Here is a 7505-nt window from a genome sequence, read left to right as displayed (position 1 = left end):
TTGATTGGCTATGTAGTAATCTCAGATTTGGAATACTCTCAGAGTCAGCAAGCCCAACTAAGGCAGATTCAGATTTTTTAAAAAAGATTTATTTATTTTACTTGAAAGTCAGAGTTACACAGAGAAGGAGAGGAAGAGAGAGAGAGAAAGTCTTCCATCTGATGATTCACTCCCAAGATGGCCGCAATGGCAGGAGCTGAACTGATCTGAAGCCAGGGCCATCTTTTACTGCTTTCCCAGGCCACAGAAGAGAGCTGGATCAGAAGTGGAGCAGCTGGTTCCAGATTTTTTTTAAGTATAGTATAGCACTTAATCTTTTTTGTTGTTGTTCTTTTTTTGATTTTTTTGTTTAGTATTTAGTCTTTTTAAGTGTCACATCTATTACTATGAAACACTATACGGTGGAAAAAAAATGAAATCCTGTCATTTGCTGCAAAATAGGTGCAACTGGAAACCATTATACTTAGAAAATAAGCCAGCCCCAAAAGACAAATACCATGTTTTCCCTGATCTGTGATAACTAATAGAATACCTAAAAGGCAGTAAACCAAAGTGAAATTTACATTTTGTGACTCAATGATTTTGAACAGCCCTTGTCTCTACTGTTGAGGAACACTGTTTTGTACATACTGTTTCTTGAACACTTTACTTAGTATAGGGTTAATCTTATCAGTATAAGGTTAACTGAAAATATATCTTTGTAAAAATTAAGAATGAAAGTAGGAGAGGGAGGAGGATGAAGTTTGGGAGTGTGGGCAGGAGGGAGGGAAGGATAGGAAGTAGCATATTATGGAATCTGTATACAGGAAATACATGAAATTTGTATGCCTTAAAAATTTTTTAAAAGATTTTATTTATTCTTTATTTGAGAGGTAGAGTTACAGACAGTGAAAGGGAGAGACAGAGAGAAAAGTCTTCCATCTGCTGGTTTACTCCCCAAATGACAGCAATGTCGGTGCTGGGCTAATCAAAATCCAGGACCCTGGAGCTTCTTCCCACATGGGTGCAGGGGCTGAAGCACTTGGACCATCTTCTACTACTTTCCTAGGCCTTAGCAGAGAGCTGGATCAGAAGAGGAACAACCGGGACTCAAACTGGAGCCCATAAGGGATGCTGGCACTGCAGGAGGAGGATTAACCTGCACCACAGTGCTGGTCCCTCTTAAATAAAATTTTTTTAAAAGTTTCATGCCTATTAAGAAATGATAATTTTATTTACTCACAGAAAGGCTGGGAGCCCTTGCAGTCAGGCATTTTGCTTATATTTTTAGGTATGCCAATGTTTCAAATTGAATGCTTTTATGAAGAAAACAGATTCTTACTGAACCCATGCAAACAATCTGATTGCCATGAAAAACAAAAATACCCCAAAGCTTTGGAATTTTGGAAGAATTAGGAGGAAAGAGATAAATCTATTTATCCTTATTTACAAATATAGTTTAATAAAGTGTTGAAAATTTTTGAAATTTCATGAAAATCTTTAAACCTAGAAGAGAAAACATTTAAGAATAGAAACAACAATGGATTAAGTAAATGACTTGTAAACCCACAGATTTCACCTGGTCACTGAATCTCATATAATTACTTCTTGTCTTATTTGGTGTCCAGTAGCAATTTCATAAATCTATCATTTTCTTCTTTAAAGTTCTGGAAATTTTTAGTCCATTGATCTTTTGTCAGAAATCTGTATTTATAATATTTGTTAGAGTCTTTTGTCATTGTAAAATGTTTCCAGAGGACAACAAGAATTGTGTATTACAAAAGACTTAAAATTATGATTGAAATTTGGACAATTTAGCAATGAACAAGGAGATGTAGCTGTTTCTGTTATATATAACAGTTTTCAAAAACCACAACTGTGTTTTATAAGCTATTCCACCATTTCAAGCAATGATGGGCTAAAAACAATTTCAAAGATCTTCTAAAGCCCCAAGTCCCCTGAGCTAGGGGCTTTCAAACAGAAAGTTAAGGGCCCTCCCAGAACAAAGAAAGGGCACCATGGCCTAACCAGTAACTACATATACATGTGCAACCCTATAGCAGCCCATTAGCCTTGAAGTACCCAATTGGAATATGACCATATAAGAGAGACAAAGAGACTAAGATAGTGTCTAAGGCAATGCCCTGCTTTGTTCAGTGCAAAGTCTTTTGGATGTAAATGTACTGGGCCTCATACCAGCATTAATAAAAAGTCTCAGTGTCACATCTCTCTGTCCGAGAACTGTACTACACTCATCCCTCTTTTTAAGATAACAATCATGACTGGCAGGAACATTAGAGCTCTATTGATGTTATTAGTCTTTAGAATCTTTACATCAGTAACATGCCTACATGAATGTAGCTTAAAGTTTATGATTATACTTGACACTGCTTTCCACACAAATGAGACTACTTAGCTATTGTCTCTACAAGCCTGAGAACTACATCCTTTGAGGATATCCAGGGACCCAGCTGGAAACCTCAAGGTCAAAAAACTCAATTTAGGACTTGATTTTGAGAAAACCTGTCAAAGATATCAAATTTAAAAAAATTTGATATCTAATCACTATGAAATAACAAAAATCATTCACTTAATTCAGGGTGATTTAAACAGCTATAGACCAGATTTAATTGCAACTAAATAAAGTTACTTAAAACTTTAAAAAAAGTATAAAAGTTTTTACTTTTTAAATATGAGTTTTCTTTCAAAAAGGAGTGGTTATGTAGCCTGATTGAGCATACAGGTGGGGTCAGGTAGGGGTATGAGATCACACAGGGGCATGGTCACCCAGCTCACAAATCTAATCAATTTTGTCCTATCTGCCTGCCTACATCAATACAACCATAACTATAGGATGTCCGAATCAGCTAGGATAGAGCTCAGAGAGCTCTTGGACAAAGTTAAAATTGAAGTACACATATTTTTACCAAAGCAAAAGAAATTCTGATACAAATCAACAGAGTACTGTTCCAAACCAAATCCTTCTTGTGGAGGGACTGATGTCCTGCCAACTGGTACTGGAATAGTACAGAACATTTGGACCTAAACTAGGTCCAAACAGCATGAAGCCCAAATGTCAGAGACAGGATTCCCAGTGAGCACCCAGTTTATCTTACCATGTCTGGAGCCCATCAACTTGTTACCCAAATTGGGAGCCTATCAATTCCCTCTATCCATCCGAATACTGTTTCCCTGTACCAATGAGCATTAATAGGTAGTTGACACCAAGGCGTGGAGAGAAGGGTTGTGAGGAGTTAGACAGGTTAATAGGCAGTGTGATGAGGTTCCTGTCAGAAATAGAAAAGGGGCAGAGTCCATTTAAGAGCGGACAAAGTGCTTGCCTCCTCACAGAGGCCACCTGTAACAACACTTAGTTTTTTATCATGAGCAGGCTGGATAATGTTACCAACTCCAGCTCTCTGATGGGTGTTATTCTTGCCTCTGATTGGCTGTTATCTCAACCTATGATTGGTTGTTATCCTAACTCTATGATTGGTTGTTAGCTTCTCCACTGAGAGCTTATATCTAGGTAGCCACTTTTGTGTATAAAAGTCCCAGTTGCTGGCAAGTTTCCAAGGCAAGATATCCCTTGGAGCCCCCCTCCTACTACAGTACCAGGAACCTTCTCACTTAAAGCTTGTTTTGCACACAGTCTCTGTCTGCATGGCAATTCTTCTTTGACATGACATTATGGGCAAAATGGTGTCGCTCCCCCTCTTCGCGGAGGAGCAACACTAAACCCTGCCTAGGCTTCCTATCCGAGTCATGGCACCATTATGTCACTCCCCATCTTCGTGGAGGAATGACACAGGACCCTGTGCTGTTCTTTTGTCTTCTTGGCCCTTCCCGGGTTTGCTGCTGGTTCTTCCCGGGTTGGCTACCATCCCTTCCACCTCCGTGGAAGGGCGGTTCCCCCTGCCACTTTTCCTCACTTCTGCGGGGGAGTGGCACACCGCCGGCCGGCTCTCTCGGGGGCTGCACAGGTGTTCCTTCAAATAGATGTTCCCCTTAGATGTTCCTGGTGCATGCTGTCTCTCTCCTCCCTTATAGTCCTCTTCCGCCAATCCCAACTCGGCTGCCCACATGCCGAGTATGCTGCTCTCCTCCAATCAGGAGCAGGATCAGCTCCTGGAGGTCATCACTCAAGTTGGCAAGAGGCAGCTGCGTGGAAGCTGTTTCCTCCTCTCCCAGCGCCATATTGTGGGAGAGCAGATGCATAGAATAAGTCTTAATTCCAGTAACTTAGTCTAGTCCAGGTTGCTCCCCACAAAATGGTGGTGGGGAAAGGTTACCTCAGTTCTTTGTCTCACATGGAAGAAGAATTGCCATGCAGACAGGGCCAAGAGGAAAGCAAGATTTTCTTAAGTCAGAGGCCTCCTGCCAAGGTGCCTAGGAGAGGGGGATCCAAGAGAGGCAAAACCCAAAGGGGTTGGTGGTAGTGGAGTTTTAGGCACAATTTTGGGCAAAAAAAAAAAAATAAATAAATAAAACAACTGAGAATCACCTGTCAGAAGGCAGGGACAAAAACCCATCCAAAGACCTCATTTGCTGTGTCTGGCTTGCTCCTGATAAAACAGAAGAGCCATTGGGAGTGATGGGATAGACAACTTGTTTTCACAGTAAACTGGGAGCTCAGAAGGCTGGAATCACCACTCCCTTGCTGTTATAAAATTGGAAGCTCAAGGTGAAACTGAATTGCTTATCAATATTTCTGAAATTAATAATCTGTGTGGGATCTTACCACAAATTCAGAGAAGAATTCTAAATACTGGCTCAAATAGACTAGGCAGCATGGTAAGTTTTTTAATCTTTTTACTTAGTGAGAGAAATGCATAGGGGATTGAGGCCTTTATCTAAGGGAGAAAGAAAAGTCCAGAAATTATGTTGGGGCCATACTGAGCAGAGAGCAGGCCAGGAGCCACGTGCAGCAAGCATTTGGTTATGAGCAGCTACAAGCAGCTTAGCACAGGTAGCAAAGCCAAGGCAGACAGCAAGGGTGGCCCGAGGGCCATGTGCCCCAAAGGTGTGGGGGCAACAAAGGGATCAAGGGCATCAAGGAAAATAAAAAGGACAAAAAGGGAGAAAAGACTGGGCCCAGCATGTTCTAGGACTTTTATCTACTTCCAAAGGGGTGTGGTTAATTAGTCTGATTGGCAGGTGAGCATGCAGGTGTGGTCAGGTAGGGGCATGAGATCACAGAGGAGCACAATGAAGGTGTCTTCCAGCTCAAATTTATCCTACCTGCCTGCCTACATCAAATGAGTCACACAGGTACTTTTGGGGAAAGCAAGTGTTGTGGGCTAGGTTGGGTCTAAATTTCTATTCCAGACTCTAGCCTTTTACTTAGAGAAGAATTCGAAGTACTAGCACAAACATGATGTGCAGTATGGTAAGGTTTATTTAAGGAGTGAGAAGAAGACACAGGAACATGAAGGCTTTGTTTAGGGAGAGTGGGCCAGGACAGGTGAAGAGGGACATCCATTACTTGCTCCCTAGGGGCCACAAGCGGGGGGGAGAGAGAGACACGGGGCAGGAGGGGGTTGGCGTGACAGACACACAGAGAGAGCACCCTCCCGTTTATCACGCTTGCTATGAGTCTCATAAAAGGAGTTGTTACATAGTATTGCTGTGAGGAGTCAGACATGTTAATAGACACTTGGGTTAGTGCAGTGGAAACTGAGGATGTAAAATGCTTGCATCCCACAGAAGTTATCTTTTTTTTTATCTTTTATTTAATGAATATAAATTTCCAAAGTACGACTCATGGGTTACAATGGCTTCCCCCCCCAAATCGTCCCTCCCACCAACAACCCTCCCCTTTCCCACTCCCTCTCCCCTTCCATTCACATCAAGCTTCATTTTCGATTCTCTTTATATACAGAAGATCAGCTTAGTATACCTTAAGTAAGGATTTCAACAGTTTGCTCCCACACAGAAACATAAAGTGAAAAATAATAGATGATTTTTTTTAAATGATGATGAAATCAGATCAGACCTATTGTCATCTTTAATCCCCGTGAGAGTCAAGTTGGGAATTGATAATTTCTTTTCTTTTCTTTTTTTTTACAGAAGATCAGTTTAGTGTACATTAAGTAAAGATTTCAATCGTTTGCACCCCCATAGAAACACACAGTGAAATATACTGTTTGAGTACTAGTTATAGCATTAAGCCTCAATGTACAGCACATTAAGGACAGAGATCCTACATGAGGAGTAAGTGCACAGTGACTCCTGTTGTTGACTTTACAAATTGACACTCCTGTCTATGGCATCAGTAATCTCCCTATGCAACAGTCATGAGTTCCCAAGGCTATGGAAGCCGCTTGAGTTCTCCGACTCTTATCTTGTTTAGACACAGTCATAGTCAAAGTGGAGGTTCTCTCCTCCCTTCAGAGAAAGGCACCTCCCTCTTTGAAGACCTGTTCTTTCCACTGGGATCTCACTCACAGAGATCTTTTTGCCAGAGTGTCTTGGCTTTCCATGCCTGAAATACTCTCATGGGCTTTTCAGCCTGATCCGAATGCCTTTAGGGCTGATTCTGAGGCCAGAGTGCTATTTAGGACATCCGCCATTCTATAAGTCTGCTGAGTATCTCACTTCCCATGTTGGATCACTCTCCCCTTTATTTATTCCATCGGTTAGTGTTAGCAGGTACTAGACTTGTTTATGTGCTCCCTTTGACTCTTAGTCCTTTCATTATGATCAATTGTGAACTGAAATTGATCACTTGGAATAGTGAGATGGCATTGGTACATGCCACCTTGATGGGATTGAATTGGAATCCCCTGGTATGTTTCTAACTCTACCATTTGGGGCAAGTCAGCTTGAGCATGTCCCAAATTGTACATCTCTTCCCTCTCTTATTCCCACTCTTATGTTTAACAGGGATCACATTTCAGTTAATTTTCAACACTTAAGAATAACTGTGTGATAATTACAGAATTAAACCAGTCATATTAAGTAGAACAGACAAAAAAAATACGAAGAGGGATAATGTATTAAGTTGTTCATTAACAGTCAGGGCTATGCTGATCAAGTCACCATTTCTCATAGTGTCCATTTCACTTCAGGAGGTTTCCTTTTTGGTGTTCAGTCAGTTGTCACCGATCAGGGAGAACATATGGTATTTGTCCCTTTGGGACTTGCTTACTTCACTCAGCATGATGTGTTCCAGATTCCTCCATTTTGTTGCAAATGACTGGATTTCGTTGTTTCTTACTGCGGTATAGTATTCTAAAGAATACATATCCCATAATTTCTTTATCCAGTCTACCATTGATGGGCATTTAGGTTGGTTCCAGGTCTTGGCTATTGTGAATTGAGCTGCAATAAACATTAGGGTGCAGACCGCTTTTTTGTTTGTCAATTTAAACTCCTTTGGGTAAATTCCAAGGAGTGGGATGGCTGGGTCGAACGGTAGGGTTATCTTCAGGTTTCTGAGGAATCTCTAGACTGATTTCCATAGTGGCTTGACCAGTTTGCATTCCCACCAACAATGGGTTAGTGTCCCCTTTTCCCCACATCCT

This window comes from Oryctolagus cuniculus, chromosome 1, assembly GCF_964237555.1.
Source record: "Oryctolagus cuniculus chromosome 1, mOryCun1.1, whole genome shotgun sequence".
In the NCBI taxonomy this organism is placed as follows: Eukaryota; Metazoa; Chordata; class Mammalia; order Lagomorpha; family Leporidae; genus Oryctolagus; species Oryctolagus cuniculus.
This window is presented reverse-complemented; position numbering follows the sequence as displayed.